Genomic DNA, 14064 nt, shown 5'->3' on the forward strand with positions numbered 1-14064 from the left:
TAAGCAAAACACATATGACGCGGCCGCATGACTGACGCGACCGCGTGACAAGAAAAGCTCCGAATGACGCGACCGCGTGACCCATGCGGACGCATGACAGAGGCCACGCACCAGAAATTACAGAAAATACTCCCAGCGATTTCTGAAGTCTTTTTTGGCCCAAATCCAAGTCCAGAAGGCATAGACCAGAGGTTATAAAGTGTGGGAATGCATCCATTCAAAGAGAGCTCGCCAATTAGTTACTTTTCATTATTTAGATTTAGTTTAGAGAGAGATTCTCTCTCTCTTTTAGGATTAGGATTTAGGACTTCTCTCTTTAGGAGTAACTCTCGATCCCAGGTTTAATGTTCCTTTACTTTAAGCTTCCCTTTTACTTTTGTTCATCCCATTACTGTAGATGATTATTTACTTTGCAATTTGATTTATGAATTCTTCCATGTTACAAACTACTCTTTTGAATTAATGCTATTTGAGGTATTTTAGTTTAATATTGCTTTCTTTTATTTATGCTATTATTGCTTTTACTCTGAAGACATTTTTATTCCAGTAGATTTGCTTTTTCCCCTTTTGGTTTTGGTTAAGAAATTAGTAACTCAGGAGTTATCAAACTCAACATGATTGATAATTGTTATCTTTGTTAATTGAATTGAACTTCAATAATCTCAATCTTTTCTTAGGAAATAAATAGGATCCGAAGATCAAACCAATTAATCCCTTGACCTTCCTTTATCTTAGTAAAGGCTAACAAAGTGGAATTAAGATTCAATTCTCATCATCATTGATAAGGATAACTAGGATAGGACCTCCAATTTCTCATACCTTGCCAAAAGTTTATTTTCCAGTTATTTATTTATTTTAATTGCTATTTAAATTATTTGTCATATTTGTTCCTCATTCTTGAAACCCCGAATTTACAATCTCCATAACCAATAATAAGAACATACCTCCCTGCAGTTCCTTGAGAAGACGACCCGAGGTTTGAATACTTCGGTTAACAATTTATTTAGGGGTTTGTTACTTGTGACTACTAGAACGTTTGCAAGAAAGGTTTATTGCTTGGTTTAGTAACTATACTTGCAACGAGTATTTACTATAACTTCTAAACCATCGATCTTCTAGCTCTTTCAGCGCGCTCTCAATTGCGTTGCAAAGTAGACATCTTGGACTTTCCAGCAATGTTTAATAGTCAATACTTTGCCCGAGATTTGATGGCCCAAACTGGCGTTTAAACGCCAGCCAGAGACCTTTTTTGGCATAAAACGCCAGAACTGGAGTTAAACACCCAAACTGGCATCCAAGCTGGCGTTTAACTCCAGAAAATGCCTATGCACGTGTAAATCTCAATGCTCATCCCAAGCACATACCAAGTGGGCCCCGAAAGTGGATTTCTGCATTCTCTGCACTTAGTTACTCATTTTCTGTAAACCTAAGTTACTAGTTTAGTATAAAAACTACTTTTAGAGATTCATTTTGGGAACTTATGACATTTTACATCTCATATTGTATCTTCTACGGCATGAGTCTCTAAACCCCATAGGTGGGGGTGAGGAGCTCTGCTATGTCTCAATGGATTAATGCAATTACTATTGTTTTCTTTTCGATCACGCTTGATTCTATTCTAAGATACTCAATCGTACTTCAATATAAAGAATATGATGATCCGTGACACTCATCATCATTCTCAAATTTATGAACGTGTGCTTGACAACCACTCACGTTCTATCTGATCTCAATGTAGTCATTGGGTGACAGCTTGGGTGCGTATCTCTTGGGTCTCTGATCCACGGATTTGACTTGTCTCTCCTGACAACAGAGCATTCAAATCCATGAGATTAGAACCTTCGTAGTAGAGGCTAGAACCAATTGGCAGCATTTCTGAGATCTGGAAATTCTAAACCTTGTCTGTGGTATTCTGAGTAAGATTTGGGATGGAATGACTGTGACGAGCTTCAAACTCACGAATGTTGGGTGCAGTGACAGTGTACAAAAGGATAGAGAGATCCTATTCTGACACAAGTGAGAACCAACATATGATTAGCCGTGCGGTAGCTGTGCCTGGTATTTTTCATCCGAGATGAGAGATCTGACAGTTGATTAGCCGTACAGAAACCGTACCTGGACCATTTTCACTGAGAGGACGGATGGTAGCCATTGACAACGGTGATCCACCAATATACAGCTTGCCATGAAAGGAAGCCATGCGTGTTTGGAGAAGAAGACAATAGGAAAGCAGAGATTCAGACGACAGAGCATCTCTGGAACCTCAACCTGTTCCTCATTACTGAATCACAAGTATCATTCATTTCATGTTATTTACTTTTCATAAACAAAATCATTTTTATCACTAATCTCCTGACTAAGATTTACAAGATAACCATAGTTTGCTTCAAGCCGGCAATATCCGTGGGATCGACCCTTACTCACGTAAGGTATTACTTGGACGACCCAGTGCACTTGCTGGTTAGTTGTGCGGAGTTGCAAAGGTGTGATTGCAATGCGTGCACCAAGTTTTTAGCGCCGTTGCTGGGGATTGTTCGAGTTTGGACAACTGACGGTTCATCTTGTTGCTTAGATTAGGAAAAAATTATCTTTTTGGTTTAAAGTCACTAAATTTGAGTTTTTTATTATTGTTTTTGTTAAAATTTTAAAATCCTTGTTTTCTTTTTCTAGATTTTTTTCGAAAATTTTTAATAAATAGATAAAAACCAATAAACTAATGATTGAGTCTTCTGTTTGAGTTTAGTTTCATGTTTTAAGTTTGGTGTCAATTGCATGTTTTTATTTTCCTTCAATTTTTCGAATTGTATGTTCTTTTTATTCTCCATATTTTCGAGTTTTATGTTCCTTGTTCTTTCTTGATCTTCAAGTTGATCTTGTTTATTTTCCTTGTTTGATCTTTAGTTTCTCTTGTTTTGTGTCTTTCCTTGTTTTTCTTGTGTATTTTCGAATTATTGGTGTCCAAAATATAAAAATCTTTTAAGTTTGGTGTCCTTTGCGTTTTTATTTTCTTAAAGATTTCCAAAATTTGTTCTTGGTGTTCATCTTGATCTTCAAAGTGTTCTTGGTGTTCATCTTGACATTCAAAGTTTTCTTGTTTGTTTTCTTTGTTTTGATTTAAAAATTCTATGTTTGGTGTCATTTTATTGTTTTTCTCTTTCCTCATTAAATTCAAAAAAATATCTTTTCCTTTATTTACTCATCATTTTCGAATTCCTTAGGTTGACTTAGTCAAAATTTTTAAAATTTGGTAGTTTTTTGTTAGTAAAGTTAAAATTTCAATTTTAAAATTTATCTTTTTAAATCATTTTCAAAACAAATTCTTTTTCAATTTTCTTTTTATATTTTCCGAAAATCTTTTAAAAAAATTTTCAAAATTTTTTTCTTTTTTTTTTTATAATTTTCGAATTACTTGTCCTATTTTATTATTTTGATTGAAAAATTTTAAGTTTGGTGTTTTCTTGTTAAGAAAGTTTCAATCTTTAAAATTTTAAAATCATATCTTTTTCAAAACTTCCTAACCACTTTCTCTCTCTTCATTTTTTGAAAATCCTCACCCACAAATTTTCAATTCTTTTTAATTAATTAATTAATTTAGTTTTCTAATTTCTTTTATTTCTTTTTCTTTTCTTAATTTTCGAAACTTGCATCAATTTTTTTATTTACTTTATTTTAATTTCTTTAATTTCAAAAAAAAAGGGGGAATAAAATTTTTATTTACAATCCACATCATCTCCCTTTCTCCATCATGGACCTAAATGGAAATGAACAGTCCAGAAGGACTCTGGGGTCATATGCTAACCCCACTACTGCTTCATATGGGAGTAGTATCTGTATACCCCCCATCAGAACCAGCAATTTTGAGCTAAACCCTCAGCTCATTATCATGGTGCAGCAAAATTGCCAGTATTCCGGTCTTCCACAAGAAGAACCTACTGAGTTTCTAACACAGTTCTTACAAATTGCTGACACAGTACGTGATAAAGAAGTAGATCAGGATGTCTACAGATTATTACTGTTTCAATTTGCTGTAAAAGATCAAGTTAAGAGGTGGTTGAATAACCAACCCACAGCAAGCATAAGAACATGAAAACAATTATTAGACAAATTCCTGAACCAATATTTCCCCCCAAAAAGGATGACACAGCTAAGGCTGGACATCTAAGGCTTTAAACAAGAGGATAATGAATTTTTTTATAATGCCTAGGAGAGATACAGAGAGATGCTAAGAAAATGCCCCTTTGAAATATTTTCAGAATGGGTGCAGTTAGACATCTTTTACTATGGGCTTACAGAAAAGGCCCAGAAGTCTCTACACCACTCAGCTGATGGATCTATATATATGAAAAAGACAACTGAAGAGGCTCAAGAGCTCATTGATACAGTTGCCAGAAATCAGCACTTGTACTCAAGTGGTGAGACCTCCATGAAAGAAGAGGCTGAGGCAGTATCCACTGAACTTAGTCCTCCAAAACAAATTGCTGAACTCAATCAGCAACTATTTTCTATAATAAAACAGTCAGCAGAATTTAAAGAGATGCTACAAGAAACCAAAGATGCTAACCAGAATATGGAAAAACACTTGAATCAGACAAGATAGCAGTTATCTAAACAGATAACAGAAGAATGCCAAGCTGTTCATTTAAGGAGTGGAAAGACATTGAATGTCTCAACTCAAAGCAGCAGGAAGCCAAGAAAGGAACATCTGACAGAGGGTGACCAAACCACTGCCCAAAATCTCTCTGAGGACAGTAGGAGCCCAAAGAGGAATGATTCTGGCGTTCAAACGCCAGAAAAGGGTCAGAAGTTGGCGTTGCACGCCCAGTGGATGGCCAATTCTGGCGTTCAAACACCAGAAAAAGGTGGCAATCTGGCGTTGAACGCCCAAAAAGTACCCAGTTCTGGCATTCAAACGCCAATGAGGGATCAGACACCTGCAAGTGCTGATAACAATCCCCTTAAGCAAGCATCTCCAACCACTTCTGTAGGAAATAAACCTGCAGCAACTAAGGTTGAAGAATATAAAACCAAGATGCCTTATCCTCAGAAACTCCACCAAGCGGAATAGGATAAATAATTTGCCCGCTTTGCAAACTATCTCAGGACTCTTGAAATAAAGATTCCGTTTGCAGAGGCACTTGAGCAAATACCCTCTTATGCTAAGTTCATGAAAGAGATCTTAAGTCATAAGAAGGATTGGGGGGAGACTGAAAATGTTTTTCTCACTGAAGAATGCAGTGCAGTCATTTTAAAAAGCTTACTAGAGAAGCTTAAAGATCCCGGAAGCTTTATGATACCATGCACATTAAAGGGTGCTTGTACTAAGATAGCTTTATGTGATCTTGGGGCAAGTATCAACCTGATACCTGCATCCACTATCAGAAAGCTTGGTTTGACTGAAGAAGTCAAACCAACCCGAATATGTCTCCAACTTATTGATGGCTCCATTAAAATTCTATCAGGCGTAATTGAGGACATGATTTTCAAGGTTGGACTATTTGCCTTTCCCACTGACTTTGTAATGCTGGAAATGGAGGAGCACAAGAGTGCAACTCTCATTCTAGGAAGACCTTTCCTAGCAACTGGACGAACCCTCATTAACGTCCAAAAAGGGGAGGTAACCCTGAGAGTCAATGAGGATAAGTTTAAGTTGAATGCTGTCAAAGCTATGCAGCATCCAGACACATCAAAAGACTGCATGAGCGTTGATATTATTGACTCCCTGGTGGAAGAGGTCAATATGACTGAGAGTCTCGAATCAGAGCTAGAGGACATTTTTAAAAATATTCAGCCTGATCTGGAGGAACCAGAGAAAACAAAAGAACCTCTAAAAACTCCTCAGGAAGAGGAGAAGCCTCCTAAACCCGAGCTCAAACCACTACCACCATCCTTGAAATATGCATTTATGGGAGAAGATGACACTTTTTCGGTAATCATAAGCTCTGCTTTAAAGCCACAGGAAGAGAAAGCACTAATTCAGGTGCTGAAGACACACAAGACAGCTCTTGGGTGATCCATAAGTGATCTTAAGGGCATTAGCCTAGCCAGATGCATGCCCAAGATCCTATTGGAGGACGATGCTAAGCCAGTGGTACATATTCCTAGCCGGATCGGCCATAAGATCTCTCCCCTTTTACGCCACACTAAGGAAGGAAAAGAGGTTTGAATGGACCACAGAGTGCGAGCAAGCTTTCCAGGATTTCAAAAAATTCCTAGGACAACCACCCATTCTTACTCGACCACGGGAAGGAGAAGCACTCATATTATACCTCGCAGTGGGAAGTCGGGCAATAGCCTCAGCACTAGTCAGAGAAGACGAAAGTGGGCAACAACCCATCTACTTCATCTGCAAAGCCCTACAAGGGGGCGAACTGAACTATCAAAAGATAGAAAAGTTCGCCTACGCTCTCATACTAACTTCTCGACGACTTTGCCCATATTTTCAAGCTCATACCATCAAGGTTCGGACTAACCAACCTATGAAAGGCATTCTACAGAAGACAGACTTAGCTGGAAGAATTCTACAGTGGGCAGTCGAGCTATCTGAGTTCGATCTTCAATATGAAGCTCGGACGGCCATAAAGTCTCAGTATTTGGCCGATTTCATTGTTGAGTACACTGACACCCCGGGAACTCCTACAAAATGGAATCTCTATGTAGACGGCTCTTCAAACAAAACCGAAAGTGGTGCGGGCGTGATAATAGAAAGCGATCAAGGAACCCAAATCGAACTCTCCCTAAAGTTCGAGTTCCCTGCTTCAAACAATCAGGCCGAATACGAGGCATTACTAGCCGGTTTGAGGCTGGCCAAAGAGGTTGGAGTTCAAAAGCTTATCATCTTCAATGATTCACAAGTGGTCACCTCACAAATAGCGGGGAGCTACCAAGCTAAGGACCCTACCATGAAAAAGTACCTAGACAAAACCAGGGAACAACTTGAACAGCTCGGGGAATATGAGGTCCGCCATATACCTCGGGAACAAAACGCTCGAGCTGATGCACTCTCAAAATTAGCCAACCCCAAACCAGGGGGCAATAATAGAAGTCTTATCTAGGAAATACTGTAAAGCCCATCAATTTCAGAGGAAGAAAAGGTCCTAGCCATATCAGGTCATGATCAAGGATGGATGACCCCCATAATCAATTACCTCAAATCAGAGACACTCCCTACAGATAAGAAGGAGGCGAAGAGGTTGAGATGAGAGGCACAATACTACACCATCATAAACAACACCCTATACAAAAGGGGAATTTCGACACCCCTATTAAAATATGTGCCGACCTCCAACACAAAGGAGGTTTTGGAAGAAATACACAGTGGCATATGTGGCAACCATTTGGGAGTGCGAGCTCTCTCTAAAAAAGTACTCCGAGCCAGATTCTTTTGGCCGACTTTGCAAAAAGAAGCAACCGAGTTCGTTAAGACATGCCCACCATGTCAGAAACATGCTAACTTCCACATCGCCCCACCAGAGGAGCTCATCAGCGTAACATCACCTTGGCCATTCGCAAAGTGGGGACTCGACCTCCTTGGACCCTTTCTCCAAGGATCATGACAAGTCAAGTTCCTTATTGTAGGGGTGGATTACTTCACAAAATGTATTAAGGCAGAGCCTCTAGCTAATGCCACTGCTCAACGAAGTCAGAAATTCTTATACAAGAATATTGTTACAAGGTTTGGGGTTCCTTACTCCATCACCACAGACAATAGAACTCAATTTACGGACACAGGCTTCAGGAAGTTGGTAGCAAACTTGAAAATAAAGCATCAATTTACATCCGTAGAATACCCACAAGCTAATGGACAAGCAAAAGCAGCTAACAAAGTCATATTGGTTGGATTAAAATGGAGATTACAGGACGCAAAGGGAGTATGGGCTGAAGAGCTCCCACAAGTCCTATGGGCATATCGAACAACTCCACACTCCACCACAAAGGAATCACCTTTCCGATTGGCTTACGGAATGGAGGCAATAATCCCGGTAGAAATCAAGGAAGGATCCCCCAGAATGATCTACTACAATGAAGAGGCCAACTCCCAAAATCAAAGGGAAGAGCTCGACCTACTTCCAGAAATCTGAGAAAGAGCTCGGATTAGGGAAGAGGCGTTAAAACGTCGAATGGCCTTAAGATACAACAGAAGAGTCGTCCAGCGAAGTTTCGCCCACAACGATCTCATTTTAATCCGAAATAACATCGGAACAGGTCGGCCAGGAGAAGGAAAACTCGCAGCTAATTGGAAAGGACCCTATCGAGTTATCGAGGTACTGGGAAAAGGCTACTACAAGGTGTCCGAACTCGAGGGGTGAGAACTACTAAGGTCGTGGCATGCCTGCAACCTAAGAAGGTATTATAGTTAGGAGGTAATAAAGATCTTAGGTCAAGGTGCACTCTTTTTCCTGAAAAGGTTTTTTAACGAGGCACCAAGCCAAGATCTGTAAAATTGCCTGACTTAGAGAGGTAAACACCCACATGTATATATTCTTGCCTATATGCCTATTTTCTATTTGAATAAAATTTTCCAGATTCTCTACAAAGTTTCTCTACCAAGACGCATTAATCCGAACGCAAAAATTCATCGCCCGATTACAAAGCTACAGGTCGGCAAGGTGAAAACCAAATTCACCGCCCGATCACGATGAAAATTGAATTCATCGTCCGATTACAAAGCTACAGGTCAGCAAGGTGAAAACCAAATTTACCGCCCGATCACGATGACAATCGAATTCATCGTTCGATTACAAAGCTACAGGTCGGCAAGGTGAAAACCAAATTCACCGCCCGATCACGATGAAAACCGAATTCATCGTCCGATCTCGACAAAGGTCGGCTGAGTGAGAACCAAACTCACCACCCGATTTCTACAAAATCGACAAGATGAAAAAGCGATAAAAACGGATTAATGCAAGAAGTTATAAAAAGTAATCAATAGAAAGAGGCCTGACGAGGTCTGAGTAAAAATGGATTGCTAAAAATAACTTAGAATGGACCGACATGAAGAAGTCGGACCAATCGACATGAAAGCTACAAAAGTTATAAAAAGTAATCCATAGAAAGAGGCCTGACGAGGTCTAAATAAAAATGGATTGCTAAAAATAATTTAGGACGAACCGAAATTAAAAAATCGGATCCACAAACCAAGGCGACAAAGTTATAAAAAGTAATCCATAAAAAGTGGCCTGACGAGGTCTTACTAAAAATGGATTACTAAAAATAACTTAAGAAGAATCGACAAGCGAAGTTGACCAACGAAAGCTACAGATTGGACCGACAAGAGAAGTCGGACCAACGAAAGCTACAGCTCGGATCGACATGGGATGTCGGACCAACGAAAGGCGTGCACTAAAAGGGACACAGCTCAGCCAAAAAAAGCCACGACCTCACGACAAAGCTACCAGAATTATTTAAAAAAAAGTGTTCTATGAGAATACTAAAATAGTCATCAAACAAGTCAGCCCCAAGGATCATATCGACAGAGGTCTGACAGCCGAATCTCGACACCCTACAGAAGGTCTACAGAAATCGCAAAAAGACAGCCAGCACGTCAAAGAAAACAAGGCTATTCTAAAAGCATTAAAAGCTCAAAAAGGTCACCTGAAGGTCGACCCCAAGAGTTCAAAGATATTCTTTATTTTTCCAAAATAAAGTTGCTAAGAAAAGCAACCAAAATGTCAGAAACGGAAAACACACCATGCAAAGTTACAAAAAATAAGAGTTCAAAATCCCACAAACCAGGCTAAACGAATACATAAAAAGTCACAAGGGATCCAAGGTCTCCTCAGCGGCGGCACCCTGGGTCGTTGAGGGAGGAATGATATTTATAGGAACCGCATCTACCGTCCCATCCCGCCGATTTAAGATTTGGACATCGGGGTCGGACTCGGGATGGCTGACCTCAGCAGCAGCAGTTGAAGAAGTCGCGGCAGTAGAAGCTTTGATCGACGGTTCTGGGAGAGGACCTTCCTCTTCATCTTCATCCGGCGCATGAACAATCTTACCATTTTCAACAATATTATCCAAACTAAAAAAATTCAGGTCGAGCTCGGGAGCAAGAACTCGGACCTAAGCTTTTAGGTTCTCATATGCATCCGTCACGCTGCCCACTAGATGGCCCTGAAGCTCAGCATAGTCAGCACGGGCCGAGTCAAGCCTCTCCCTGACCTCCAGCAACTCACCATAAGTACGGGTATAACTCTCTTTCGACTTCTTGGCCATCTCCTCGGCCAGATTCGCAGCAGCTTTCGCAGCAACAACCCTGGACTTTTCCTTCTCAACATCCAGTTCTAGCTTGATCACTTTAGCATCTAGTTCATCCTTCAAAGCCTTAATCCTGTCGAACTCAGACTTGGCTTCCAGCATAAAAATCTTCGTCGCATAGACGGGAGAGTCTTGGATTGAGCAAAACAAAGCTGCACCCATGTGCGCCATCCGAACACTACTACTGGTGATGAAATCCAGGTGGTGCTGGATGGACACGTCATCCATAGGAAGTCGGCCATAAGGGACAATCTGGTTGTCAACAAACCCCACAGCATCAAAGTCAGGGGAATCCAGGTCATAGGGCTCCACAGTCTTCTGCTTCTTAGGAGGAGGACTGGTAGCATAAGGAGAAGTAGCACCAGAGGTCGACCGGGGAGGATCCGAAGAAGCCAGGCGAACCTGGGGAGTTGGTATGACTTTTCTCGACCCAGAAGGATCCGAGGTCGACCTCTTCTGAGTAGCCTTTGAAGATTCCTCCCCAGAACCCTTAGCCGAGATGTTCTGGACCGCAGTCGCCTTCCTCGCCCTCTTAAAAGCCTTCATGGAATCAGTGGTCTTCACCATCTCTGAAAAAATAAAGCAGCAAAACCAAAGTTGCAAATAAGAAAGAGGTGGATTGATAAAATAAACAGATAAAATAAAGGAAAAAGACAAGACTAAAAAAGAAATCGGTAGCTACCCAAATCAACTTGAAGAAGGGAGGGATCCCCCAAGAATCTCTTCGTGTCAAGATGGGGAGGCTCCTCCCAATTTTCCTCTAGTACATGTACAAAAGCCTACTCGATTTCATCTAGCATTTCCCAAGTATACCTAGACACTACCACATTCTTTTGCCAGCATAAAGGGAAGGCTAGTTCATTATTTTGGTCCAAGAAGAAAGGCCGAGCTCCTTCAACAGCTCAGACCTTGAAATAGACGTTCTTAAAATCCCTAAAAGACTCGTCATACATAGAAAAAACTTTCTTTCCCTGGGCAGGTCGGAAAGAAATCCAGGAAGCCTTCTTCTTAGCTGCCTCAGGCTTCGTCAAAACAAAAAGGTAAAGAAAGAGAGTTTGAGAAGGTCGGACATCCAATTCTTGGCACAACAGTTGGAAGATTTTTATGAAGCCCCACGAGTTCGGGTGAAGTTGAGAAGGAGCTTCGTTGCAGGACCACAACAGGTCGGTCTCAAAGGAAGTAAAAGGAATGGTGATGTTCATTTGGCTAAAAAAGTAATCATACGCATAAAAGAAGGGACGTTCCCCCCGAGTCAGAGAAGGAAAACAAACTCTCTCCTCAGGGTCAGGCGCTACCAACTCGTAGTTTTTCTCCTGCTCTCTACTACTACAAATCCTATGATGCCTCCTAAGCCGCACACAGTACTCAAAATCGACCACGGAAACACACATCAAAACAAGGGAGTCCAGCCAGTCAGCATGCCATCCAGGACCTTGGAAGACATCTCGACAATATTTTTGCGAGAAGACATGGGTCAACTAGTCCTACAGTGAGAAAAAGGAAAAAAGGGTTACTAATCAAACAGCTTGGACAAAATAGGAGACATCTCGGACAAGTATGGAGATAACTCGGACAAATAGCATGCGAATGTTAAAAGACTCAGAAACAACAGTAAAAGGAAATCCCAGGACTCACACCAAGGTCTAAGGGCATCCTTTGGAGGCAATAACAAATCAAGGATCCAGATAAAATAAAAATCTCGCAGCATTAAGTCCTAAAAACACAAAGAAGATCAAAAGCCTTCTCTGACAAATGACGATCAATACAAAGCAGCAAACCATCAACATCAAGCATGTAGAAATCATAAAAAAGATGCAACCTTTTTTCAAATTCACAGTCCATTACTCCAAGATACAAACAGAAGAAGATCTACACATAAAGAAATCAAGTAAAAGAGGCAGAAACAAGCAACAAATCAAAGAAACCCTCAAGGCGCGCATTACAAGCACAACGACGCAGACAAGATTTAAACTTTCCAAATCCAAACAAAGATCAAAACTTTTTCATCCCCAAACAAACACAAGCAATAAAGAGAACGGCGTGAAAAGTAAAAGAGAGAGAGAAGATGAAAAACCAACTTGCAGTGGAAAGGAGATGATAAACGCTCAAAGACAAAGCAACCACGCCAAACAATCGCTTTCTGAGCAAAGAAAGAGGGAAGCGTGAAGAATGGAAAGATTTGAGAACAAAAGAATGAAACGCCAGCAAGGAGTCTAAGAGAAAGGTGAAAGAAGAAACTGGAGAGGCTTTGAAATTCAAATGAAGATACAAAGAGGGAAATAAAAGGAAAACGGCGAAGAGTTAATGAAGTATTTAAACCTTCGCATGTTTCCAAGGGAATGCAAAACACGTGTTGCAATTAAAAAGGAGTAAGACAAAACGCTCTGCATTCAAAAACCCATTAAGAGCTCTACAAAACGGGATCGACAGAACAAAAATGCTCGAGCTCGACTTCCTCAAAAAGGGTCAAAGTCTAGCAAAGACACGACCTCAAAAGAAAGACCGAGCTCAAGCAGGGGCACTGTTCATGCCCTAGGTCGAGCTGTATGACCCGGGCTGATTGAAGACAAGTTGACCGACCTCTTCAGGTCAGGATTACCTGACCTCCTCTCAAGGAGTTCGGCCAAATCACTATAAGAGCCCAAAGTAGGCCCAAATAAAGGAGCACAGCCCAAATCCAAAGGTGGCAAAGCCTAGAAAGATAAGGCGGCTCCTTAGAAGATAAGATGACTTCACTCAAAGATAAGATAAGATAAGATAACTATTTTATCTCCAGAAAGGTCACTCCACACTACTATAAATACATTGGAGCACCCAGGTATAACTCATACTCTAATTCTATAAAAAACCTGCTTAAATCCCATGCTAACTTAAGCATCGAAGTCTCTTGCAGGTACCACTACTGTTCATACCCTGGGTCAAGCTGTCCGACCCGGGATGTTTTACGACAAGTCGACCGACCTCTTCAGGTCAGACTATCTGACCTCTTAAAAGGTTGGCCCATGTCCGACCTCTTGGAAGGTTGGCCCATTTCCGACCTCTTCTCAAAGAGCTCGGCCAAATCGCCATAAGAGGCCCAAGCAGGCCCAAACAAAGGGACACAGCCCAATCTAAAGGCAGCCAAAGCCTACAAGGATAAAGGCGGTTCCCAGAAGATAAGATGACCTCACTTAAAGATAAGATAAGATAAGATAACTATCTTATCTCCAGAAAGGTCACTCCACACCATTATAAATACACTGGAGCACCCAGGTATAACTCATACTCTGATTCTACTAAAAACCTGCTTAATATCCTTGCTAACTTAAGCATCGGAATCCCTTGCAGGTATCCCTCACCCTCCGGTGACGAAGGATCAGCAGTGCAGCCAGTCCCACAAGTCGGACACGACAGCTCCGGCCGCCACTCACCGGCCGGACACATTAGCACCAACCAGTACAGGAGATCTCGTCCGAGATCGACCTCCGGTTTCAGGTAACCCCCGGAACAACTACCCTCCGATGACGAAGGATCAGCAGCATCTCCAGCTCCACCAGGTCTAACAAGTCGGACACAATAGCTCCGGCCACCACTGCAGATCTCATCCGAGATCGACCTACAGTTTCATGTAACCCTCGAAATACAGTGTAAATTTAATTGTGTTAAAATGATTCGTAATTTTACATTAGCTATAGATATATTATTAAACACCTGAATAATTCTCAATGTATAAGTATTTTTCAATCTTAGTTATAGATAATTTTATTTATTGTTGTTATTATAGTTATTGATAGATTTTTGCTATATAATGTTCCTATTAGTTATTATTAG

Source organism: Arachis ipaensis, chromosome B07 (genome assembly GCF_000816755.2).
Source record: "Arachis ipaensis cultivar K30076 chromosome B07, Araip1.1, whole genome shotgun sequence".
In the NCBI taxonomy this organism is placed as follows: domain Eukaryota; kingdom Viridiplantae; phylum Streptophyta; class Magnoliopsida; order Fabales; family Fabaceae; genus Arachis; species Arachis ipaensis.